The 27,270-nt window shown below is 46.6% G+C and overlaps 1 non-coding gene across 1 annotated transcript; it reads left to right on the plus strand.

Annotated features, from left to right (window-relative positions):
- Positions 1-20,561: 20,561 nt before the first annotated feature.
- Positions 20,562-20,646, plus strand: TRNAR-UCU. The gene is given in 2 exon segments: positions 20,562-20,598; positions 20,611-20,646. It is a non-coding gene; the product is annotated as a tRNA-Arg (tRNA).
- The last annotated feature ends 6,624 nt before the right edge of the window (positions 20,647-27,270 follow it).

Below are 27,270 nucleotides of genomic sequence, written 5' to 3' on the forward strand. Positions count from 1 at the left end.
CTTTGCTTGAAATATTTTGCTATAAAAACATCACAGAACAAAGATAAAGAAAATAGATGTTGGATGAGAAATAAATATTTTATATATTTTTGTAGGGTGTTATTTGTATAGTAAACAAATTCAAAAGAAGGGAAATTGAAGGGACACAAATATTTTTGGGTATTGAATCACATGCAATTTGGCACATTTAAATGGTTATTTTTATCCAGGTTAAAAAGTTAACTATATGTTCCTGCAATGTCCAGGGAATGGGAGATCCAGCTAAAAGAACTGCAGTCTTCTCAACAGCAAATATGTATGGCAGGGGTCTCAAACTCAAATTACCTGAGGGCCACAAGACAAGTTTTCATATACCTTGGGGGGCCGCATGCAAACTTTCAAACTTCAAAAACAACAGTACTGGTGTCAGCGAACACATTATAACCCCCAGCACTGGTGTCAGCGAGCGCATTATTACCACCAGCACTGGTGTCAGCGAGCGCATTATTACCACCTGCACTGGTGTAAGTCAGGGTTTGACAAATTTGCTTGTAATCTAGGAGCCAGCTAAAAAAGTTAGGAGCCAGAAAACGCACCCCGTACCGAAGAGCTTGCGCGCAGAAGCGAACACATACGCGAGCAGCGCCCGCATATGTAAACGGTGTTCAAACCACACATGTGAGGTATCGCCGCGATTGGTAGAGTGAGAGCAATAATTCTAGCTCCTCTGTAACTTAAAACATGCAACATGTAGATTTTTTTAAACGTCGCCTATGAAGATTTTAAAGGGTAAAAAAGTTTGTCGGCATTCCACAAGCGGACACAATTTTGAAGCGTGACATGTTGGGTATGAATTTACTCGGTGTAACATTATCTTTCATAATATTAAAAAAAATGGGGATAACTTTACTGTTGTCTTATTTTTTTATTTAAAAAAGTGTAATTTTTTCCCAAAAAAGTGCGCTTGTAAGACCGCTGCGCAAATACGGCGTAACAGAAAGTATTGCAATGATCGCTATTTTATTCTCTAGGGTGTTAGGATAAAAAATATATATAATGTTTGGGGGTTCTAATTGGAGGGAAGAATATGGCAGTGAAAATAGTGTAAAATGACATTAGAATTGCTGTTTAACTTGTAATGCTTAACTTGTAATACCAACGGCCACCACCAGATGGCGCCAGCTCACATCTGGTGGTAATAACTTGTAATACCAACGGCTCACCACCAGATGGCACCAGCTCAAAAAAAAAAAAAAAAAAAAAAAGTTTTTTTTTTTTTTTTTTTTTTTTTTTGCTCCCCTCACTTCCACCCTGCCTGAGGGCCATTTATAACTGGTCCGCGGGCCGCAAATGGCCCGCGGGCCGGTACTTTGAGACCACTGATGTATGGGGTGTAATTGCTCTGCCTGCAGGAGATGCACTTCACAAAAATGTCCCTATTGGGACAGGGAGGTTTTCAAACTCAGTATCATTCAGTTCACACCTCCTGTTATTGGGGTGTGGGCATTTTGTTTAGATCTGGAGTGAAGTTCACCTGCAGGCAGAATAAGGTTGATGACATTTTTTTATATTATAGAAAATAGAACCAATGCGTTGGCTAATTTATATATCCCTACACCTTTTAAAAGAGAAATTCTGTATAAATGAATGGAGTTTGTTCTGGATAAGCCAGGTGTGCCGGTTATTGTAATGGGAAATTTCAATACGGTCATGGGCCGACCAAGGGACCAAGGGACTCAGTTTACTGCGGACCTAACCCAGCAGTTGTGGAAGCTCTGTGGAATTAAGCCTATTAAGCCACAGCTCTCCCTACCACCCCCAGACTAATGGACTATGTGAACGGTTCAATGGAAAGCTAAAGCAATTGCTGCAACTTCTCACCGGGATTGGGAGAAATTTCTGCCGCACCTCCTGTTTGCTTACAGGGAAGAGCCGCAGGAATCTACAGGGTTTTTCCCATTTGAGTTATTGTATGGGAGACGGGTGAGGGGGCCACTAGATCTACTTAGAGTCCATTGGGAAGGAGGTGTAGTGGCTGGATAGACCTCTGTGGTAAGGTACGTACTAGCGCTCAGGGACCACCTGAAGGAACTCATGGACACTGTACAGGAGAACCTTCAGACCGCACAGGGGCAGCAGAAGTGGTGGTATGATCGTACCGCCCGGAATCACACCTTGGCTGTAGGGCAGAAAGTTCTTTCCCTCAAGCCTACCAAGTTGGACAAATTACAGGCCTCTTGACAGGGACCCTACAAGGTAGTGCAGCAAATTTGTGACACTACCTACCTGGTAGCTAAGTGCTCAGATGAAAGCGTCTGGCGGACCTTCCATGTGAACATGCTCAAAGCATACCAAGAGAGGCATGAGGAGATAGCTACCATATGTGCTCCAGCCAGGGATGATTCTTTACTGTGCAGTACAGGCTGCGCCGACAAAATGGCAATGCCGATGGACTTTTCCAGCAAACTGAACTTTGATTGTACTTGGCACAATATGGAAGGAAAAAAGTCAGACAAGGAAGTATGAAGAAATATGAAAAGATTTGGAAACCCTGCAGGACATAAAACGATACTTCCTTTAGAACAATGTGAAAGAGGAAAATGTGAAAAGAACCATCAGTGTAAAGGTAAAAGGACAAGGGGAGGGGAGGGGCTGAAATGGCCAGTGCAGGGGCGGACTGACCATTCAGGCATTTGGGCAGTGACCGAGGGCCCCATGCCACTAGGGGGCCCCATCAGGGTTGCCAGCCTTAGTAAAACCAGGGACAGATTGTAAAAATCTGTGTATTTTTACATTTGTCCCTGAAATGTCTGACACCGACATCATTTTGAAGTGAGATTTCGGAAGGCAATAGCTGCTCCACCCCTCCACTACCTCCTCAGCCAATGGGAACATGGTGTACACGCCCCCCTTCCCCCGCACGGCTTCTTTGAATACAGAGCAGGAGATTGCCGACAGCTGGAGGAGAGGAGAGGGAGGCGGGGTTGCAGCATGCAGTGTGGGATGAACTTCAGGCTGATGCAAGGCAAGTTAAAGCGGGGGTTCACCCTATTAATAAAAAAATATATAATGTTTTTTCTTCTAGCATAACATGAGGCATAGTAGCGCGAGCTACAGTATGCCTGTCTTTATTTTTTTAGTCCGGTACTCACTGTGTAATCGTAGAGACAAGATTCCGACCCCCCTCGGGGAATGGGCAAGTACCTGACTCCGCGGGGAGTCGGAATCTTGTGTCTACGGTTACACTGTGAGTACGGGGATAAAAAAATAAAGACAGGCAAACTGTAGCTCGCGCTACTATGCCTCATTTTATGCTAAAAACATGTTAATAAGGGTGAACCACCGCTTTAAATGTCGTTTTATCAGTGCTTTCTCTACTGAGGGGGAGGGGGAGGTTGTGTTTCCTCTAGCAGAGCTCCTGTCTCTGAGGCTGTTAGATCGTTTTTCTGTGTGTGAAAAGTGCACTTCTCCTAGGGGAAACATGTTCTGAACTTCTCCTCCAATCTCTGCTACATCTCCCTACTGATTACCTGCCCACCAATACACAGGCACAGCCTCCTCTCCTGTATTACCACCGAATGTGTCTGTGAGCTGCTGGGGAACTACAAGTCCCAGCATGCCAGGAGATGGGGGCAGCAGCAGTGTGTTCAATTAGGCTGATTTCTAGATGAAAAGTGTGTATACTGTGTGTGTATGTATATGCTTAATGTGTGTGTATACTGTGTGTGTGTTTGTCTGTATACTGTGTCTGTATACTGTGTGTGTCTGTCTGTATATTGTGTCTGTATACTGTGTATGTGTGTGTCTGTATATTGTGTCTGTATATTGGGTTTGTATACTGTGTCTGTGTGTTTGTATATTGTGTCTGTATACTATGGGCCAGATTCTCAAAAGAGATACGCCGGCGTTTCGCCTGATACGCCGTCGTATCTCTGAGTCCGCCCGTCGTATCTATGGCCCTGATTCATAGAATCAGTTACGCATAGATAACCATTAGATCCGACAGGCGTAGGGCTCCTACGCTGTCGGATCTTAAATGCAATTTTTTTTTCCGCCGCTAGGTGTCGCCGACGTCGTTTTCCCGATCGAGTATGCAAATTAGCAAAATACGCAAATTCCCGAATGTACGCCCAACCGACGCAGTGAAGTTACGACGTTTACGTAAGATTTGCGACGTGTAAAGTTGCCCCTGGGTATATGAGGCGCAGTCAATGTTAATGGCTGTCGTTCCCGCGTCGAAATTTGAAAATTTACGTTGTTTGCGTAAGTCGTCCGTGAATGGCGCTGGACGCCATTTACGTTAACGTCGAAACCAATGACGTCCTTGCGATGTCATTTAGCGCAATGCACGTCGGGAAATTTTAGGGACGGCGCATGCGCAGTACGTTCGGCGCCGGAACGCGCCTAATTTAAATGATCCACGACCCCTACCCAGATCATTTGAATTAGGCGGGCTTGCGCCAGAGGATTTACGCTACGCCGCCGCAACTTTACAGGCAAGTGCTTTGTGAATCAAGCACTTGCCCGTAAATAATTGCGGCGGCGTAACGTAAATGAGATACGTTATGCCGCCGCAAAGATGCAGCGATCTACAAGAATCTGGCCCTGTGTGTCCATATACTGTGTCTGTATACTGTGTGTGTGTCCGTGTTTGTATATTGTGTCTGTATACTGGGTTTGTATACTGTGTGTGTGTGTCCGTGTCTGTATACTGTGTGTGTGTTCATGTTTGTATATTGTGTCTGTATACTGTGTGTGTGTGTCCGTGTCTGTATACTGTGTGTGTGTGTGTCTGTCTGTGTTTGTATATTGTGTCTGTATACTGTGTGTCCGTGTTTGTATATTGTGTCTGTATACTGGGTTTGTATACTGTGTCTGTATACTGTGTGTTTGCCTGCGTGTATACTGTGTCTGCATACTGGTGTGTCCATGTCTGTATACTGTGTGTGTCTGTGTCTGTATACTATGTCTGTATACTGTGTGTGTGTGTGTGTGTAAATGTCTGTATACTGTGTGTGTGTCCGTGTTTGTATATTGTGTCTCTATACTGTGTGTGTGTGTGTGCATGTATACTGTATGTTCCATGTGTGCCCACTGCTGCTCAACAGAAGTCGATCTAACAATCTTGTGCCCATGAAAAATGCACTTGTTGCCATTTGGAGCCATCTGATTGGTGAACTGCTGAGCTCGGCCTTGGATCCGACAACAGGTCTGGGCAGTGACATCATGGCACACATCAAGCATGGCCTTTATTCACATGCCTCAATGCCCAATCTGTGGCCAACCACAGCAGTTCACTATTCAGCTGGCTCCACAACTTACTTGTGCAGTTTAGAGACTGCAACAAGTGGATTTTTAAAGCCTTTACCTGCCAGCTGCCTGCTACACTAAGCACTAAGGTGCAAAGGTGTGTGTATAAAGGGACACAGATAAAAGGTGACACACTGGGGTGGGCTCTGCCATAGGTTGCGACTGTGGGGGTTCTGCGGTAAGGGGAGATTCTGATGTAAAGGGGGACTGACTCTGCGGACTGTGATGTATAGGGAGAATGTTGGGACTTTGGTGTAAGGGAGGACTCTGATGTGAGTGTGGCGCTCATCCCGACTGCTATACTCTATATGTTGTTTTGTTTGTTACTTACTCTTGACCCACGTACTCTGTACATTACACTGTACATAGACCTGACCAAGATGTTGTCTCAACAGTTGCTGGTTTTAATTAAAGGGATTGTAAAATCTTGTTTATACTTACCTCATCTGTGTAGTTGGTTTTGCACAGAGCAGCCCAGATCCTCCTCTTCTTGGGTCCTTCTTCGCTGCTCCTGGCCCCTCCCCCCTATCGAGTGCCCCCACAGCATGCAGCTTGCTGGGGGGCCCCATAATCTCCTATTGCCCGGGGGCCCCATGAGTTGTCAGTCCGCCCCTGGGCCAGTGGTACCAACACCCAAAGGGTAACCATTAAGGAATAAATGGATAAGATGTGATGTATTAAAATAGGAAGAAAGAATAATCAAAAATGACTATGAGAGATGTTGGAAAAGATTGGAGAATGAGTGTGGTAAGAATGTATAAGAGGATTAAGATAATAAAGAGATAGTTGGAGTGAGGAAATAAAAAGGCAGCTAACGAAAAGGAGAACGAGAAGATCATATAATTACATAGTAATAACTGGAGAAGTTTAATAAGAATATGTCTTCTGTTTCCTTCCTTGCACATGTGTATTTAAAATGGAAAGGGGAAGAGTGAGGGTGATGTGGGTAACTGTTGTTTGTATGTTAATGATTAATGAAAAATGTTTTAATAAAGTTTATAAAGTTTGGGGGCGTGACCGGAAGCCAGCCTGGAAGGACGCACTCCCTAAGAGCTCATTACTAGCCCGCAGCTTCTAGGCAAAAAACGGGGATAAACTCACCATCCATGGGCGGCTCACAGACCACCCGCTTCGCATCAGCCAGGGGATCATCCCAACCCTCGCCAGGTTCTTCTACCTCCTTCCGGGACTACTTTAAGCCGCCCGACATGCCACCGGGCAGAAAAGACAAGATGGCGCCGGACGCGGCCGCCTCCAGATCCAGAGCCTCCTCTCTCTCGTCTCCACCGAGGCATCCGCAGCCATCCTCATCCCACCTGCAGGCTCCGACCCCGAGCAGGGACTCCAGCAAGCGGTGAGTTGCTCCCAGCGAGCTCTCCACCCCCCGCCCCACCGCACGTGGAACAGGCCGTGGCATTCTCCCAGCCTCCATCCCGGGGCACTCAGTGCACAGAGGCCTACCCACGCCTGCTGCGAGCCGCATCAGACCCCAGCCTACAGCACAGCGTCCTGATCTCCCCCACCCCCTCATACGGGCAGGAAGAATTCCTGGCCCTCCCAGGCCCAGCAATAAAATATAAAGTGATTCAGCGCTGGAAAAATAAATACAAATTAAACTAAATTGCAAGCCAGCACTGCAGATATAATCCAAAAAATATCTCAAAGTGAATACATAAATAATTGGTGCAGCGCAAGTGAATATAACTAAAAATACAATTTAAAACACAATAATCCAAATTAATTAAATAGAGTCCATAAAGTGCAAAGTGATAAAGGTGCTCCGAAAAACACAATGGTGATAAATAGTGCAAAAAATCTTCATCAGATCTGTGACCCATAGGACAGGATTATCCTCCACCAAGGCTAAAGGGTGGCCTCTCACCTCAACACTTCGACCTGTGGCTAGGTCAAAAAGCAAAAAGCAAATCCTCCAAAGAATAGTAATCAGCTTACATGGGCTCAACTCCAAAGCGTCCACCAGATATAACCAGCGAGCAATATGCAAGGCAACACTCTCCCATACAACATTCAATGGACCGGAAAGGAGTAAGAAAACAATCTAAGTGCTCTCTGCTTAAAACGTTTAATGATAATAAAACATAAAATAAAAACTCACATTGTCCTGCACTCTGAACCGAGTGCAGGTAAGACAGCAAATACCGGAGCTAAACGTCCGGATCGAAGTAGACAGCGTGTGAGGTCTCTGTGAGGCAAACGCGGGTGACGTCGACGTAGCTCCTCCCCCTCGTACGCGTTACGTCCCAGTGTGGGCGGGACTTCATCAGCGTGGGGCGGGGATTAACGTGAACGTCCCGCAGCACAATATATACCATGCGGTTACCATAGCAGCAACAACATGGGCCTAATTAACTAGCGCCATCTTGTGTCAGCAAAGCAGAACATCAGACAAAGGATAAAATCCTAAAGGGCAAGGATACATTAGGTAATAATATTAAAAATAGCCTAAGACTAGCGCCATCTTGTGCTTATAAAGAAAACACCAGACAAAGGATACTCAAATCCTAAAGGACGATAGTCAGGCGATCACATTTAAAAAACAGAAATTGGTAACAAAATAAAATTAAAAATTGAAAGACGTCATCCGCCTTTACCTCACCTAAACCTCAATTAACATCACATATTCACCATATATAACTGCATTAACGTTTATAAAATATAAAAGCAGTTAAAATTAAATAAACATTTACATAAAAATGTAATAAAAATATCAAAATGCAATTCAGATAGCCATAAAATCCCCAATACATTTCTCAACGGTTAGATATAAAACAGTTGAGATCGAACTCGACGTTCAATCCCAACGGTACAGAAACCTTCATCTCATAAATCCAATACGATTCTCGTCGACTCAAGACTTTTGGGGTCCCTCTGATGATGGTCTCTAAAATGTTTAGATACGCTGTGGGTCTTGATGCCACGCTTAATGTTGCTCACATGCTCACCCACTCTCACGTGCAGCTCACATGAGGTGCGCCCTATGTACTGTAACCCACAGTCGCACTCGAGCATATAAACTACGCCCTCTGTTGCGCAGGTGATTAGCTGCTTTATCGGATACTCTACGTGGGTTACATTGGAAACAAATGTTTTACGTTTTTTAATATTCCGTTTTGCATGTTTGCATGTGGCACACCTGCCACAGGCATAAAACCCTGACAAGAAATTAAAGAGCCTGGGACGAGGGATGACAGGAGGATCAGTGACTCCAGGGGCCAATCTATCTCTCAAAGACGGTGCTTTCTTATAGATAAATTGTGGGCGCTCTGGGAGCGCAGGACCAAGAATTAAATCTCCCTTTAATATCGGCCAATATTTGGCAACAATTTTTTCAAATGCTTTGTGTTGAACATTAAAATCCAATAGCATCTTAAAATTTGTATTTCCTAGATCATCTTTGGGAGGGTTATCCTGTATCATCAGATTTCTATCTGCGGTCCTAACTTTCTCTATTTCTTGCTCTATCAAGGGCTTGGAATATCCCCGTGCAACAAACCTAGTGGCCAGCTCACGGGACTGCACCAGGAAATCAGACTCCCTGGTGCAGTTTCTCCGCAATCTTACGAATTGGCCACGAGGTATGTTACACAGCCACAATCTGTGGTGGCAACTAGTCAATGGCATATATCCATTCCTGTCCACCGACTTAAAGTGGTTTTTAGTCACCAATCTAGATTCAGACTTAGATATCTCCAAGTCGAGAAAGGTCACCTGTTCCGTAGAAACGGTCCAGGTCAAGACTATACCCAACTGGTTAGAATTCAACCTTGTCATGAAGGCATTCAAAGATGGCATATCACCTTCCCAGATGAGTACCAAATCATCTATATACCTTCGATAACAGTGGAGCTGGGACGGCATATCATGGAAGATCGCATCTCGCTCCCAGTGGGCCATAAATAAATTGGCCACACTGGGAGCGAAACGAGCCCCCATTGCCACTCCGCAGCGCTGAAGAAAAAACTGCTTATCAAACCAAAAATAGTTTTTAAGTAAACAAAATTCCAAACTATCCAAAAGGAAACGAACATGCTCAGGATCCAGATTGGTAGAATCCAGAGCCCATGCAACCGATGTAAGGGCTGCATCGTGCCCTATAATGGTGTACAAAGATCATTAATTTGGATTATTGTGTTTTAAATTGTATTTTTAGTTATATTCACTTGCGCTCCTCCCAGGCCCAGCACACAACCTCAGGCCTACCTAGATACAGCAGGTGACAATAGGCCTCGCCACAACTACAGGCCGGACTCGGCCTCCCCCAAGCCCAAAGGCAGGGGCGCCTGAATGACTCCCACACAGCCAGGGGACTGGCGGGGACCCTCCCCTCCTCTTATGCCCAAATGGCCAGCACAAGCTTCCCATCATAAAGAGGGTGCCTAGCTTCACAGAATACTCGTGTTGAGGCCTGATCAGAGCCTTGGGACCTTCCATAGCAGCCACCCCCCGGGGGTCATGCGGCATCGGCAGGGGACTTTTGCTAGCAGCCATTGCCCACCCACAGTTGCACAATTGCTGGTGTTCTCATATTAATACCACAGGCAGTGATCAGCAAGTATTTTCACTTGGTCTACTGTGTCCTCTGCACAGTGTGCACCTAAAGCTACGTGAACACAATTGCTGGTGTTCTCATATTAATACCACAGGCAGTGATCAGCAAGTATTTTAACTTGGTCTACTGTGTCCTCTGCACAGTGTGCACCTAAAGCTACGTGAATACAATTGCTGGTGTTCTCATATTAATACCACAGGCAGTGATCAGCAAGTATTTTAACTTGGTCTACTGTGTCCTCTGCACAGTGTGCACTTAAAGCTACGTGAATACAATTGCTGGTGTTCTCATATTAATACCACAGGCAGGGATCTGCAAGTATTTACACTAAGACCTTGTACACACGGTCGGACCAAACCGATGTGACTGGTCCGTCGGACCGTTTTCATCGGTTCACCTCTGAAGTGGCCGTACGGCCTGATATGCGTACACACCGTCAGTCCAAAATCCGATCGGGTCAGACCGCGGACAGGTGACCCATGTACGACGTCACTATAAAGGGGTAGGCCAAAGCCTTCATTACCGCCCTTGAGTCCGCTTTTGCTAATTCTGTGTAACCGCGTGTTAGTGAAAGGTTGGTGAGAGCCGATTCACGCTTTTCAGTCTCCGTGCTTTTTCAGATCGTATTCTCGGGTTCAGTGTGTGCTTGTGGGATCGTATTTGTCATTCAGTGCTGGCTTTCGGGTCGTTTCTGCTTTGCAGTGCCATCCTGTCCGCTCGTATCTGGGTGCAGTGCGATCTTTACAGGTATTGCTGGATTTGGGGGTGCTATCTGTTTGAAGTGTGTTCTGACTAGCCGACCGGTTTGAAGCCATGATGGAGCAGCGTGATTTTTCAAAAAACTGAGCTTAGTGTAGTACCACAGCTTGGGGTCTGTTATGGCATTTGCTGCTGCTTTTGAGTTCTGTGATTTGTGTTGCACATTGTGACCCCTGATGTTGTTTATTCTTTCCTTGATCATGGTGGACTGTGCCTTTGGTATCCATAAAGTCTGCATGTATGTTGTAAATTGGTTGAGTGTTTTCATTCTTTTTATTATTTGCTTTTTCCAGAATAAATGGAAATTTATTTTACGTTACAACCTTGTCTATTGTGTTTTTCTGGTGAATAGCCATCAAACATTTCCAAAATACAATGTCTAATTAACCAAGGACACAACCTCCTTGAGGGGGGGGGGGACATTGGTGTGATAACTTGGCATAAAAAACAAAAAAAAATTGTGTAGTACAAAGAAATATTTTTGAGATCTGGCTAGGGAAAAATGATTCCAAAAAAGGAGATCAGAAGCAAAAAACAAAAGAATTCTGTATGGGAGAACGCTGGCTAAATAGCATCAGCTAAACAACGTGTTCATTCTAGCAATAGAGCGAAGAAACAAATGCTCAGCAAGAAACGGAACACTACCTTTGAAAAATGTAGAATGTGCCATCTCAAAAACGAATGCGAAGTTTACAAGAACGAGCGCTCCCGTCCCCTCATTTAGTCTGAGCATGCGCGGGTTTTGAACCGACGCGTCGGCTTTTGAACCGATGCTTTTCTGTACTAACCATCGGTTTCGTCCGATCGGGCAGCGGTCCATCGGTTCGGTTTTGAAGCATGTTTTAAAATTTTGGACCGAAGGAAAACAGACCGATAGCCTATACACACGGTCGGTTTGGTCCGATGAATCTGAACTTTGGTTCATTCTCATCGGTTCGGTCCGACCGTGTGTATGGGGCCTTAGTGTACTGTGTCCTCTGTACAGTGTGCACCTAAAAGCTACGTGAATACAATTGCTTGGTGTTCTCATATTAATACCACAGGCAGGGATCTGCAAGTATTTACACTAAGGCCTTGTACACACGGTCAGACCAAACCGATGTGACCGTTTTCATCAGTTCACCTCTGAAGTGACCGTACGGCCTGATATGCGTACACCGTCAGTCCAAAATCCGATCGGGTCAGACCGGACACGTGACCCACGTACAACGTCACTATAACGGGGTAGGCCAAAGCCTTCATTACCGCCCTTGAGTCCGCTTTTGCTAATTCCGTGTAACCGCGTGTTAGTGAAAGGTTGGTGAGAGCCGATTTGCGCTTTTCGGTCTCCGTGCTTTTTCAGATCGTATTCTCGGGTTCAGTGTGTGCTTGTGGGATCGTATTTGTCATTCAGTGCTGGCTTTCGGGTCGTTTCTGCTTTGCAGTGCCGTCCTGTCCGCTCGTATCTGGGTGCAGTGCGATCTTTACAGGTATTGCTGGATTTGGGGGTGCTATCTGTTTGAAGTGTGTTCTGACTAGCCGGCCGGTTTGAAGCCATGATGGAGCAGCGTGATTTTTCAAAAAACTGAGCTTAGTGTAGTACCACAGCTTGGGGTCTGTTATGGCATTTGCTGCTGCTTTTGAGTTCTGTGATTTGTGTTGCACATTGTGACCCCTGATGTTGTTTTTTCTTTCCTTGATCATGGTGGACTGTGCCTTTGGTATCCATAAAGTCTGCATGTATGTTGTAAATTGGTTGAGTGTTTCCATTCTTTTTATTATTTGCTTTTTCCAGAATAAATGGAAATTTATTTTACGTTACAACCTTGTTTATTGTGTTTTTCTGGTGAATAGCCATCAAACATTTCCAAAATACAATGTGTAATTAACAAAAGACACAACGTCCTTGAGGGGGGGGGGGGCATTGGTGTGATAACTTGGCATAAAAAACAAAAAAACAGGCTAAACTCCAAAAAAAATAATGTTTTTTTTTTTTTTATAAAAGTATATAAAACAGTGGTGTGATAACTTGGCACAAAACAGCAAAAAAAAAATTGTGTAGTACAAAGAAATATTTTTGAGATCTGGCTAGGGAAAAATGATTCCAAAAAAGGAGATCAGAAGCAAAAAACAAAAGAATTCTGTATGGGAGAACGCTGGCTAAATAGCATCAGCTAAACAACGTGTTCATTCTAGCAATAGAGCGAAGAAACAAATGTTCAACAAGAAACGGAACACTACCTTTGAAAAATGTAGAATGTGCCATCTCAAAAACCAATGCGAGGTTTACAAGAACGAGCACTCCCGTACCCTCATTTAGTCTGAGCATGCGCGGGTTTTGAACCGATGCTTTTCTGTTCTAACCATCGGTTTGGTCCGATCGGGCAGCGGTCCATCGGTTAGGTTTTGAAGCATGTTTTAAAATTTTGGACCGAAGGAAAACAGACCGATAGCCTATACACAAAAAAGGGATTATCAGAGTCTGTCTTATATAGTGCCACATCCAAATAAGCAAACGAGAAGCAGGAGTTATAAAACACCTAACTGGACTTTTAAGGCACTTGTGGTGAACAAATTATGTATGAGGAAAATGTATCTTAATATATTATTTATTAGACGAATCAAAAAGAAAGAAAATTCAATAAAAATGTTTTGACATGATCAGAAGTAGACACACAAATTTTTGTACATAAAGATTCAGAAATTCAGCGTTGCATTGTACAGTTTGGTTCTCTAAATTGTCCCGACGTTTCTGAGAGATGTCTCTCTTTCTTCAGGGGTATGATGAAGAGTCACACATTGCTCTATAATGTGTATAAAAAATGTTCAGTGTAAACCATATGCTATTTATATATGAAACCATGATGATATATAGAGAAATTATTTATGGAATAGGCTTGTGATACTTACAGCTAAGTAGACTGTGTCATGTACAGGTCATTCTGATCATGTGATTTAAAAACATGAATTAGCTGCTGGTCCAGAACTGTTGGTGTGATTGATTGTATGGGGAGATGGTATTAAGGATCACCTGGAACTTAGCCAGGCTAGTCCCCAAGAAGGGAAAGTGCTGCTGGAGCCAGTGGATTTCCCTGGGCCCTGTAATACATTATATAATAGTATGTATCAAGGTTGGTAAAATAGGGCTTTATCTCGCGGGTGATAGAAGATTTGTGTCAAATATCTTACCAGATTGTTGTTACTTGCTAAAGTGAACTGTATTGAACTAGAAAGATAGAATATAAAATCATGTAATTTACTTCCTTAGTGCTTTGTATAAAAGATAGATAATAAAATATATTATATCTAATTCTCACTCTATTTTTTATTTTATTGTTTTAATTTTTTAATTAAACATAGCTTAACCACTTCCATACCAGGCACTTACGCACCTTCCCGCCCAAGCCAATTTTCAGCTTTTAGCACTGTCGCAGTTGGAATGGCAATTGCGCGGTCGTGCGACGTGGCTCCCAAACAAAATTGGCGTCCTTTTTTTCCCACAAATAGAGCTTTCTTTTGGTGGTATTTAATCACCTCTGCGATTTTTTTTGCGCAACAACTAAAAAAAGACTGAAAATTTTGAAAAAAAAAATATGTTTTTATTTTTTTCTGTTAATTTTTTGTAAATAAGTAAGTTTTCTCTTTCAATTACGAGCACTGATATGGCGGCACTGATGGGCACCGATGAGATGGTGCAGTGTCATATTCTGCTCCCTATCTCAGAATGCTCCGGAAGTCACGTGGCGGCGAACTGCGCATGCCCAATGCATTCCAACGCCAAGTGCGATGCGTTCCAGGGTATTCACGACACTACCCTTCAGGGAACCATCACAATTTGTCACGGAAGTGACGTATTACCATACACGGAGCGAGGGGGACAGAGAGAGAAACCCATTCACAGCGAGAGAGAAATAGAGATATAGAGATAGTGAGATACATTCAGAGCGAGAGAGAGATCGTGTACATATATTATAGATAATGGAAGTAATGCACATAGGGGAGGTAATCCCCTCCCTGAGCCCCGGTTCTCTGTCAGTATCTCTCTATCTGTATCCCTCTCTCGCTCTGAATGTATCTACGTATCTCTATATGTCTATTTCTCTGTCGCTCTGAATGGGTCTCTCTCTCTGTCCCCCCCGCTCCGTGTATGGTAATACGTCACTTCCGTGACAAATTGTGATGGGTTCACTGAAGGGTAGTGTCGTGAAGCCCCTGGAACGCATCACATTTGGCGTTGGAACGCATTGCGCATGTGCAGTTCGCCGCCACGTGACTTAGGCAGCATTCTGTGATAGGGAGCAAACGGTGACACTACAATGGCACTGATGGACATCGATGAGGTAGTACTGACAGGCACAGATGAGGTGGCACTGATTGGCGGCGCTGGTATGCGGCACTGATGGCCACACATAGGCGGCACTGATGGGCACACATAGGCGGCACTGATGGGCACACATAGGCGGCACTGATGGATACTTATGGGTGGCACAGATGGGCACTGATAGGTGAGCACTGGGCATGGATGGGCACTGTGGGGTGGCACTGATGGACACTGTGGGGTGGCACTGATGGACACTGTGGGGTGGCACTGATGGACACAGGGGTGGCACTGATGGACACTGGGGTGGCACTGATCTACCCATGTTGCCAGTCAGTGCCCATTTGTGGGTACCGATTGGCATCTTTTTTTTTTTTTTTTCCAAGACTTTTTTTTTATTTGCCCTTCCCTGGTGGTCCAGGGTGGGCTTCCCTGGTGGTCCAGTGTGGCGATCCGAGGGGGGACTGCGCTGATAAACAATCAGCGCGAACCCCCCCTGTCAGGAGAGCCGCCGATCGGCTCTCCTCTACTCGCGTCTGTCAGACGCGAGTGAGGAAGAGCCATCAAAGGCTCTTCCTGTTTACATCGTGATCAGCCGTGGTTGGACACGGCTGATCACGTAGTAAAGAGTCTCCGCCGGAGGCTCTTTACCGAGATCGGAGATGCAGGGTGTCAGACTGACACCCCGCATCACCGATCGCTGCGCGTGCGGCATGAAATCCTGCAGGACGTCCAGTCAGGATTTCAAAACCACTTCCCGGACGTAAATCGGCTATAGGCCGGGCGGGAAGTGGTTAATAAGTGTAAACGTTCATTTGGTTTATTCAGATAAGTAAATTAATGCTATTGGATGTAGTATTGACAAAAGTCACTAGGTGGCGCCCATAGTTAAATATTCATTAACAGAATTTCCAATATAGAGATTCTGGTAAACTTTCAAAAAATACAGTGTATTCAGCTAAAGTCCTCATAAGAGACCCAAGGATAGTCCAGCAATGAAAAATCTAGATACTAGATACAAGGGAGAAATTTTGTTACCTTAAAGGGGAGTTCCAGCCAATTTGTATGTTTATCAAAAGTCAGCAGCTACAAAAAGTGTAGCTGCTGGCTTTTAATAAACTGACACTTACCTGCTCCAGCGACGCGCCGGCCGGGGCTCCGCTCCTCTCCCCCCCTCCCCGGCCGGCGTCTTCATTCTCAGTGTGGGCACCCGGCCGTGACAGCTTTCGGCTTAACGGCTGGGCACCCACTGCGCATGCGCGAGTGGCACTGCGCATGCGTGAGCGGCGCAGCCCAGCACTGCGCCGTGTAATTGGCCAGGAGATCGCCTAGGACCTGTGACGTGTCCTAGGCGATCGCCTACAGCAGCCCCTTCCTGAAGGCGATTAAGCTTAATCGCCTACAGGAAGGAGGAAGTGGGACAGGAAGTCCCACTCTTCCTGAAGCCCCCACTCCCCCCCCAAAAAAATGACATGCCAAATGTGGCATGTAAGGGGGAGAGGAGTGGGTTAAGAGGAAGTTCCAAATTTGGGTGGAACTCCTCTTTAAGGAAATCTCTGGAGAGGAGCAGCCATGTTGACCAGCCTGCAGCTGGATGCTAAATGACTGACTCCTCTCCCTTACATATATATCGGCCCCACGCCAATCAGCGACGCACACCTCAACAAGTTGCAGCTGTGCTCGCACGGCAGGTGAGGGCGATGACGGCTGACAGGGAATCTGGCTCCCTGGGCTTTGAGTGGCGCGCACTCGCCGCGTTGCGCATGACGCGCCACGCCAGAGCCCACCGACGTAGGAGCTCCTCGTGCGCACTGAGCATGCGCATGGGGAGGAGCAAGATGGCGGCCCAGCAACATGTAAATGCTGGGCCGATATCTAATGCTGCCGAGTAGATGAGATCACCAGGCAGCAAATATTACGTTGGGCGGCACTTAAGGGGGAGATATAAAGTGGTTACAGTATTATAATAATGTTAAAGATATTTGGTAACAATACATGCTCAATCCACAGAACCTCCTCTAGTGGCAATGAAAATAAGTACAAAGAATATATATCAAAACACTGCCAATTGACTGGACCAGGAGAGAATCATGTTCCATTATAACACAATACACAGGGTTTGGAATTAGATAAGGGGAAAAGGGGCATAAAGAAGAGGGAGGGGGAAAACGAAAAACTTTGATTATACAATACAGAAAAATGTACTTGTCGCGTTGATTATTGATGATCAGAATCTGTATCTACACAATAACTAGTGAAGTGCATAGTAGTCCTTAATGTTGTACGCCATTCAATATTGGGCCAAATTCAGTAATGCTATATCACTCCAATATTATAACAAAATTCACTATTTTACATGGCTTACCAGTTCATAATGTGTTCACATTAACAATATTCATCAGAATACATTTCTTGGTTATATATGAACAAGCAATTTAAGCGAAAAAGTAGCATAAAATGGAAAAGAGAAAAAGACAAAGAGAGACCTCGATTGAATAAAAATAATGGTGTTTTGAAAGCTATTTTTCCATTCCCCAAGAGGAGAAACCCTCTAGAAAGGGTTTGAAGCATATTGCCTCGTTCAATCCGGGGGGGGCATTGTGGCTCGTAATGTATATATCCACCGCAGTTCCAGCTGGAGGAGAGTTTTGTTCCAGTCTCCACCTCTGGAACTGGGGTGGACACGGTCAAGAATAAGAAATTTGATCTTGGGAAATTTCCCTGCATGTACTAGTTGGGTATGTCGTCCCAGAGGGAGCTCTGGGTCATTTTGCTTCATGCTTCTAATGTGTTTATAGGCCCGTTGCCAGAATTGTAGTTTTGTCTTGCCTATATAGATTGCGGCTGCTTCTATATAGGCAAGACAAAACTACAATTCTACAAAACTAATATTTGCTGCCTGGTGATCTCATCTACCCGGCAGCATTAGATATCCGCTCAGCATTTACATCTTGCTGGGCCGCCATCTTGCTCCTCCCCATGCGCATGCTCAGTGCGCACGAGGAGCTCCTACGTCAGTGGGCTCTGGTGTGGCGCGTCATCCCCTTCGCCACTCAAAGCCCAGGGAGCCAGATTCCCTGTCAACCGGCATCGCCCTCACCTGCCGTGCGAGCACAGCTGCAACTTGTTGCGGTGTGCGTCGCTGATTGGCGTGAGGGCGATATATATGTAAGGGAGAGGAGTCAGTCATTTAGCATCCAGCTGCAGGCTGGTCAACATGACTGCTCCTCTCCAGAGATTTCCTTAAGGTAACAACAAAATTTCTCCCTTGTATCTAGTATCTAGATTTTTCATTGCTGGACTATCCTTGGGTCTCTTATGAGGACTTTAGCTGAATACACTGTATTTTTTGAAAATTTACCAGAATCTCTATATTGGAAATTATGTTAATGAATATTTAACTATGGGCGCCACCTAGTGACTTTTGTCAATAATACATCCAATAGCATTAATTTACTTATCTGAATAAACCAAAGGAACGTTTACACTTATTAAGCAATGTTTAACCACTTGGGATCCGCGCTATGGACAAAAGACAACCACAGCGCGGCTCTCAAGTGCCGGGTGGATGTCCTGTTGTTGTTGTTCCCCGTGCCTGCCGCTGGGGGCGCGCAGCGGGTAAACAACGTGCCCAGCGCATCGCTCGGGAGCCGATGCGAGTGCCTGGCGGGCGCGATGTCCGCCAGACACCCGCGATCGTCGGTGACACAGCAGGACGTGGAGCTCTGTGTGTAAACACAGAGCTCCACGTGCTGTCAGGGAGAAAGGAGACCGATCTGTATCCCTTTACATAGGGACACAGCATCGGTCACCTCCCCAAGTCAGTCCCCTCCCCCCCCACAGTAAGAACACAATGAGGGAATACATTTAACCCCTTCCTCACCCCCTAGTGTTAACCCCTTCACTGCCAGTCACATTTATACAGTAATTAGTGCATTTTTATAGCACTGATCGCTGTATAAATGTGAATGGTCTCAAAATTGTGTCAAAAGTGTTCGATACGTCCGCCGCAATATCGCAGGCCTGACAAAAAAATCGAATTTCGCTGACATTACTAGTTAAAAATAAAAAACGAGGGAAATTTTTTTTTTTTTTTTTTTTTAATGGGATATTCACCTCAATAAGAATTCCAAAGAATGCCCCATCTTAACCAATGACACCACCAAACGTCCACTTCACTCCCTTGATATCTCTCGCCTTGACTATTACAACTCCCTACTCTTTTCTCTCCTTCCAAGAACTCCTGTTTGCTAGCTCCCTCAACACTTCCTCCCATGCTGGCCTCTGGGATTTCCCCAGGGGCTCTCCCATCCTCTCAAATTCCCTACTCCAATCTATATGGCTATTTCCCACTATGTATGCCTCAGGTGATCTCTGGAAACTCATCTCTTCAGGGAAGTCTTTCCTGCCATTACCTAATAGCGGAGCTTTTCCTTTCTCCAGCAACTCATCAACGGTACAAATACTGCTACTTAACATGAGCTTCGGTTCCCACCTAAAGATCAAAAGATCTAGCACTAAGGCACATGCCCAAGCAGGTAGATTTCAATCTTAAAATGTATCTGGACCAGATCTTGAGCTCATCCCTATTATTTAGTAGCGACCAGTATTCGGATGTGTTTATTTGCTATGACTTGGATAGTTCCTCAGGCAAGGTCCTCTGACAAAACCCTCAGAGAGGGCTCTGTGGCGCAATGGATAGCGCATTGGACATCTAGCTGGTGTAGTAATTCAAAGGTTGTGGGTTCGAGTCCCACCAGAGTCGGTTTTATATAGTCCTTGTTCATAGTGATGCTGCTCTAATGCTATAAAGTAATGGATTCCATTCATAAGGGAGCTATAGTGAAGAGGATTTGCCGTAAAAAGTTAATGATAGCGCATAGTGGTCCAGGCTTCTCTTGAGCGTTGATATCAGCAAAATTGGAGGTACCCCGTGGAATTCAGAGCAAAGAGAGGGATTGGTAAGCTAACCTGCATTCTATTGTTCCCTTCCCTCATGCCAGGTGCAGGCACTAATTCTTTACTGTGTCCTCTTTTGTCAGCCCCACAACCATTTACTGTCCAAATCTTGCTACCTTCACCTCAATAAGAATTCCAAAGAATGCCCCATCTTAACCAATGACACCACCAAACGTCCACTTCACTCCCTTGATATCTCTCGCCTTGACTATTGCAACTCCCTTCTCTTTTCTCTCCTTCCAAGAACTCCTGTTTGCTAGCTCAATCAACACTTCCTCCCATGCTGGCCTCTGGGATTTCCCCAGGGGCTCTCCCATCCTCTCAAATTCCCTACTCCAATCTATATGGCTTATTCCCACTATGTATGCCTCAGGTGATCCCTGGAAACTCATCCCTTCAGGGAAGTCTTTCCTGCCAATACCTAATAGCTGAGCTTTTCCTTTCTCCAGCAACTCATCAACGGTACAAATACTGCTACTTAACATGAGCTTTGGGTTCCAACCTAAATATCAAAAGATCTAGCACTAAGGCATATGCCCAAGCAGGTAGATTTCAATCTTAAACTGTATCTGGACCAGATCTTGAGCTCATCCCTATTATTTAGTAGCGACCAGTATTCGGATGTGTTTATTTGCTACGACTTGGATAGTTCCTCAGGCAAGGTCCTCTGACAACATCCTCAGAGAGGGCTCTGTGGCGCAATGGATAGCGCATTGGACTTCTAGCTGGTGTAGTAATTCAAAGGTTGTGGGTTCGAGTCCCACCAGAGTTGGTTTTATATAGTCCTTGTTCATAGTGATGCTGCTCTAATGCTATAAAGTAATGGATTCCATTCATAAGGGAGCTGTAGTGAAGAGGATTTGCCGTAAAAAGTTAATGATAGCGCATAGTGGTCCAGGCTTCTCTTGAGCGTTGATATCAGCAAAATTGGAGGTACCCCGTTGAATTCAGAGCAAAGAGAGGGATTGGTAAGCTAACCTGCATTCTATTGTTCCCTTCCCTCATGCCAGGTGCAGGCACTAATTCTTTACTGTGTCCTCGTTTGTCAGCCCCACAACCATTTACTGTCCAAATCTTGCTACCTTCACCTCAATAAGAATTCCAAAGAATGCCCCATCTTAACCAATGACACCACCAAACGTCCACTTCACTCCCTTGATATCTCTCGCCTTGACTATTGCAACTCCCTTCTCTTTTCTCTCCTTCCAAGAACTCCTGTTTGCTAGCTCAATCAACACTTCCTCCCATGCTGGCCTCTGGGATTTCCCCAGGGGCTCTCCCATCCTCTCAAATTCCCTACTCCAATCTATATGGCTATTTCCCACTATGTATGCCTCAGGTGATCCCTGGAAACTCATCCCTTCAGGGACGTCTTTCCTGCCATTACCTAATAGCTGAGCTTTTCCTTTCTCCAGCAACTCATCAACGGTACAAATACTGCTACTTAACATGAGCTTCGGTTCCAACCTAAATATCAAAAGATTTAGCACTAAGGCATATGCCCAAGCAGGTAGATTTCAATCTTAAACTGTATCTGGACCAGATCTTGAGCTCATCCCTATTATTTAGTAGCGACCAATATTCGGATGTGTTTATTTGCTACGACTTGGATAGTTCCTCAGGCAAGGTCCTCTGACAACATCCTCAGAGAGCGCTCTGTGGCGCAATGGATAGCGCATTGGACTTCTAGCTGGTGTAGTAATTCAAAGGTTGTGGGTTCGAGTCCCACCAGAGTCGGTTTTATATAGTCCTTGTTCATAGTGATGCTGCTCTAATGCGATAAAGTAATGGATTCCATTCATAAGGGAGCTGTAGTGAAGAGGATTTGCTGTAAAAAGTTAATGATAGCGCATAGTGGTCCAGGCTTCTCTTGAGCGTTGATATCAGCAAAATTGGAGGTACCCCGTGGAGGTACCCCGCAAAGAGAGGGATTGGTAAGCTAACCTGCATTCTATTGTTCCCTTCCCTCATGCCAGGTGCAGGCACTAATTCTTTACTGTGTCCTCTTTTGTCAGCCCCACAACCATTTACTGTCCAAATCTTGCTACCTTCACCTCAATAAGAATTCCAAAGAATGCCCCATCTTAACCAATGACACCACCAAACGTCCACTTCACTCCCTTGATATCTCTCGCCTTGACTATTGCAACTCCCTTCTCTTTTCTCTCCTTCCATGAACTCCTGTTTGCTAGCTCAATCAACACTTCCTCCCATGCTGGCCTCTGGGATTTCCCCAGGGGTTCTCCCATCCTCTCAAATTCCCTACTCCAATCTATATGGCTATTTCCCGCTATGTATGCCTCAGGTGATCCCTGGAAACTCATCCCTTTAGGGAAGTCTTTCCTGCCATTACCTAATAGCTGAGCTTTTCCTTTCTCCAGCAACTCATCAACGGTACAAATACTGCTACTTAACATGAGCTTCGGTTCCAACCTAAATATCAAAAGATCTAGCACTAAGGCATATGCCCAAGCAGGTAGATTTCAATCTTAAACTGTATCTGGACCAGATCTTGAGTTCATCCCTATTATTTAGTAGCGACCAGTATTCGGATGTGTTTATTTGCTACGACTTGGATAGTTCCTCAGGCAAGGTCCTCTGACAACATCCTCAGAGAGGGCTCTGTTGCGCAATGGATAGCGCATTGGACTTTTAGCTGGTGTAGTAATTCAAAGGTTGTGGGTTCGAGTCCCACCAGAGTCGGTTTTATATAGTCCTTGTTCATAGTGATGCTGCTCTAAAGCTATAAAGTAATGGATTCCATTGTTAAGGGAGCTGTAGTGAAGAGGATTTGCCGTAAAAAGTTAATGATAGCGCATAGTGGTTCAGGCTTCTCTTGAGCGTTGATATCAGCAAAATTGGAGGTACCCCGTTGAATTCCGAACAATGAGAGAGATAGGTAGGCTAACCAGCATTCTATTGTTCCCTTCCCTCATGCCAGGTGCAGGCACTAATTCTTTACTGTGTCCTCTTTTGTCAGCCCCACAACCATTTACTGTCCAAATCTTGCTACCTTCACCTCAATAAGAATTCCAAAGAATGCCCCATCTTAACCAATGACACCACCAAACGTCCACTTCACTCCCTTGATATCTCTCGCCTTGACTATTGCAACTCCCTTCTCTTTTCTCTCCTTCCAAGAACTCCTGTTTGCTAGCTCAATCAACACTTCCTCCCATGCTGGCCTCTGGGATTTCCCCAGGGGCTCTCTCATCCTCTCAAATTCCCTACTCCATTCTATATGGCTATTTCCCACTATGTATTGTGGTGGAAATTTGAAGATGTATTTAATATGTATTGTCATAATGGCACCCAGTCTTAGTACTGCCACAACCCGCTCTAAATAGAACTGACTGGGGCAGTCTGAGGCTGGTTGAATCTCGTCTGGTAGTAGAAAATGTCTTGAGGTTGGAGTGTGATGTTTGCGGCGTGGGTGTATGTCCGCTAACGAGGGGCCCTCTGTGCATTTAGCACCGGCGATCGTTGAGGAGGGGATGCGCTCACTCCGCGAGCACACTAGTGGTTATGGACAGATGTGCGCTCTTATCTGGGTCTTGTCTGATCAGCAGGGCTTGCGATTCGTGGCGTACGCCTGTAGATAGCTTCCTTTCCACCTTAATAAGGGTATAATCTGGATATGCATTATTCTATGGAATGGCGCAGATTAGGATTCTATCAGGCGATTAATATGAGAGCTTATGATCGGTTAGAGGCAGGGGGGGGCACTCCCTGCCACGCCCATAAGCCTTTAGCAGCATTGTATGTACTTCTATGCATTGTATTGTATCCATTGTATTATATTCTATTCATGTATTCTATGGGACTTCCTGTTAGAAGGAACGTCCTTATATGGTGTTAGCTGTGTCAGTGGAACATCATGTGTTAACCACTCCCATGAGGGAGGTGTTTAATGGGTGCAGTGAGCACTTCCTGTTTTGGGTAAATAAAGGGGGCTTGGCTGAGCCTTTGGACAGTCATGCTGGCAGAATGATATGAGAACAGGTTGGTGATGGTGTCTCTTTGTATGAATGGCAGAGAATGATGGTGAGTGAATCTATTTAGCTTAAATAAGCATTATTTCATTAAGACTGGATGCTGTGCTCAGGGCCGGTACAAGGGGGGGGCAGAAGGGTCGGGTGCCCTGGGCGCTACTATTTACTGGAGGAAGGGGGGCGCATGTGAAGTGCTAGCTGTGTGCTTAAAAACTGTCTGCACACACCAGCCCCTAATACCTACACCTGCAATGATGTGCCGAGTGCGCTCCTGCACCCGGCAGAAACGTAGAACAGACCAGCACTTCACTTATTGATTCCCCTGTCAGTGGAGAACCCCCCCCCCCGCAGGCGCTTGGTATTCCCTACCCAGCGTCACACACTGAGAGGCTGGCCGGAGGCGGGATGGGAACAGTGCGAGGAGGGGTGGTGGACGGCACCCAGGTGACACCATAAAGAAAGCTGGCAGTTGTAGTGGGTGCTGTCAAGCCCCCCTCCCTCCAACCCCATCATTGAAGCTGTGATAGCGGCAGTGTGAGCGGGGGAGAGGCGAGCTACAGGATCTCAGAATGTTTCGCCCCCCATTTCTCCTGTCAGCAGTGCGGGAGGAGAGACAGCGGCTCTCTCATTACTTTCACCGCGTTGTTAATCTTCTGGAACTACATGTCCCATGATGCTCCAGACTAGTGGAGCATCATGGGACATGTAGTTCCAGAAGATCAACAACGCGGGGGAGTCAATAAGTGAAGCGCGGTGAAAGTAATGAGAGAGCCGCTGTCTCTCCTCCCGCACTGCTGACAGGAGAAATGGGGGGCGAAACATTCTGAGATCCTGTAGCTCGCCTCTCCCCCGCTCACACTGCCGCTATCACAGCTTCAATGATGGGGTTGGAGGGAGGGGGGCTTGACAGCACCCACTACAACTGCCAGCTTTCTTTATGGTGTCACCTGGGTGCCGTCCACCACCCCTCCTCGCACTGTTCCCATCCGGCCAGCCTCTCAGGAAAGGGACTACAGCTCCCAGCATGCACTCTGCTGGGGAAAAAAAAAATAGAGAGAAAGAGATCCCATAGCCCAGAAACAAGCCGGGGGAATGAATGATAGTACTTAACTGCTCCAAAAGACAGAAACAGAAAGAGAGGAGTGTACTGGGGAAGCCAAAGAGGGAGCCATGCTGCTGCTGCTAACCAGAACCACCAGAGAGAGCCACGCTGCTAATCAGCACCACCAGAGAGAGCCACGCTGCTAACCAGAACCACCAGAGAGAGCCACGCTGCTAACCAGAACCACCAGAGAGAGCCACGCTGCTAACCAGCACCACCAGAGAGAGCCATGCTGCTAACCAGAACCACCAGAGAGAGCCACGCTGCTAACCAGCACCACCAGAGAGAGCCACGCTGCTAACCAGAACCACCAGAGAGAGCCACGCTGCTAACCAGAACCACCAGAGAGAGCCACGCTGCTAACCAGAACCACCAGAGAGAGCCACGCTGCTAACCAGAACCACCAGAGAGAGCCACGCTGCTAACCAGAACCACCAGAGAGAGCCACGCTGCTAACCAGCACCACCAGAGAGAGCCACGCTGCTAACCAGCACCACCAGAGAGAGCCACGCTGCTAACCAGAACCACCAGAGAGAGCCACGCTGCTAACCAGCACCACCAGAGAGAGCCACGCTGCTAACCAGCACCACCAGAGAGAGCCACGCTGCTAACCAGAACCACCAGAGAGAGCCACGCTGCTAACCAGAACCACCAGAGAGAGCCACGCTGCTAACCAGCACCACCAGAGAGAGCCACGCTGCTAATCAGCACCACCAGAGAGAGCCACGCTGCTAACCAGAACCACCAGAGAGAGCCACGCTGCTAACCAGCACCACCAGAGAGAGCCACGCTGCTAACCAGCACCACCAGAGAGAGCCACGCTGCTAATCAGCACCACCAGAGAGAGCCACGCTGCTAACCAGAACCACCAGAGAGAGCCACGCTGTTAACCAAAACCACCAGAGGGCCACACTGCTAACCAGCACCACCAGAGAGAGCCACGCTGCTAACCAGAACCACCAGAGAGAGCCACGCTGCTAACCAGAACCACCAGAGAGAGCCACGCTGCTAACCAGAACCACCAGAGAGAGCCACGCTGCTAACCAGCACCACCAGAGAGAGCCACGCTGCTAACCAGAACCACCAGAGAGAGCCACGCTGCTAACCAGAACCACCAGAGAGAGCCACGCTGCTAACCAGAACCACCAGAGAGAGCCACGCTGCTAACCAGAACCACCAGAGAGAGCCACGCTGCTAACCAGAACCACCAGAGAGAGCCACGCTGCTAACCAGCACCACCAGAGAGAGCCACGCTGCTAACCAGAACCACCAGAGAGAGCCACGCTGCTAACCAGAACCACCAGAGAGAGCCACGCTGCTAACCAGCACCACCAGAGAGAGCCACGCTGCTAATCAGCACCACCAGAGAGAGCCACGCTGCTAACCAGAACCACCAGAGAGAGCCACGCTGCTAACCAGCACCACCAGAGAGAGCCACGCTGCTAACCAGCACCACCAGAGAGAGCCACGCTGCTAATCAGCACCACCAGAGAGAGCCACGCTGCTAACCAGCACCACCAGAGAGAGCCACGCTGTTAACCAAAACCACCAGAGGGCCACACTGCTAACCAGCACCACCAGAGAGAGCCACGCTGCTAACCAGAACCACCAGAGAGAGCCACGCTGCTAACCAGAACCACCAGAGAGAGCCACGCTGCTAACCAGCACCACCAGAGAGAGCCACGCTGCTAACCAGCACCACCAGAGAGAGCCACGCTGCTAACCAGAACCACCAGAGAGAGCCACGCTGCTAACCAGAACCACCAGAGAGAGCCACGCTGCTAACCAGAACCACCAGAGAGAGCCACGCTGCTAACCAGAACCACCAGAGAGAGCCACGCTGCTAACCAGCACCACCAGAGAGTTACGCTGCTAACCAGCACCACCAGAGAGAGCCACGCTGCTAATCAGCACCACCAGAGAGAGCCACGCTGCTAACCAGAACCACCAGAGAGAGCCACGCTGCTAACCAGCACCACCAGAGAGAGCCACGCTGCTAACCAGCACCACCAGAGAGAGCCACGCTGCTAATCAGCACCACCAGAGAGAGCCACGCTGCTAACCAGAACCACCAGAGAGAGCCACGCTGTTAACCAAAACCACCAGAGGGCCACACTGCTAACCAGCACCACCAGAGAGAGCCACGCTGCTAACCAGAACCACCAGAGAGAGCCACGCTGCTAACCAGAACCACCAGAGAGAGCCACGCTGCTAACCAGCACCACCAGAGAGAGCCACGCTGAGCCACTACCAGGGTACAGACATGCTACACTACTGCAGAAGTTTCGCTGGGTCTGGTAAG

The sequence above is a fragment of the Rana temporaria genome, chromosome 1 (genome assembly GCF_905171775.1).
Source record: "Rana temporaria chromosome 1, aRanTem1.1, whole genome shotgun sequence".
Lineage (NCBI taxonomy): Eukaryota > Metazoa > Chordata > Amphibia > Anura > Ranidae > Rana > Rana temporaria.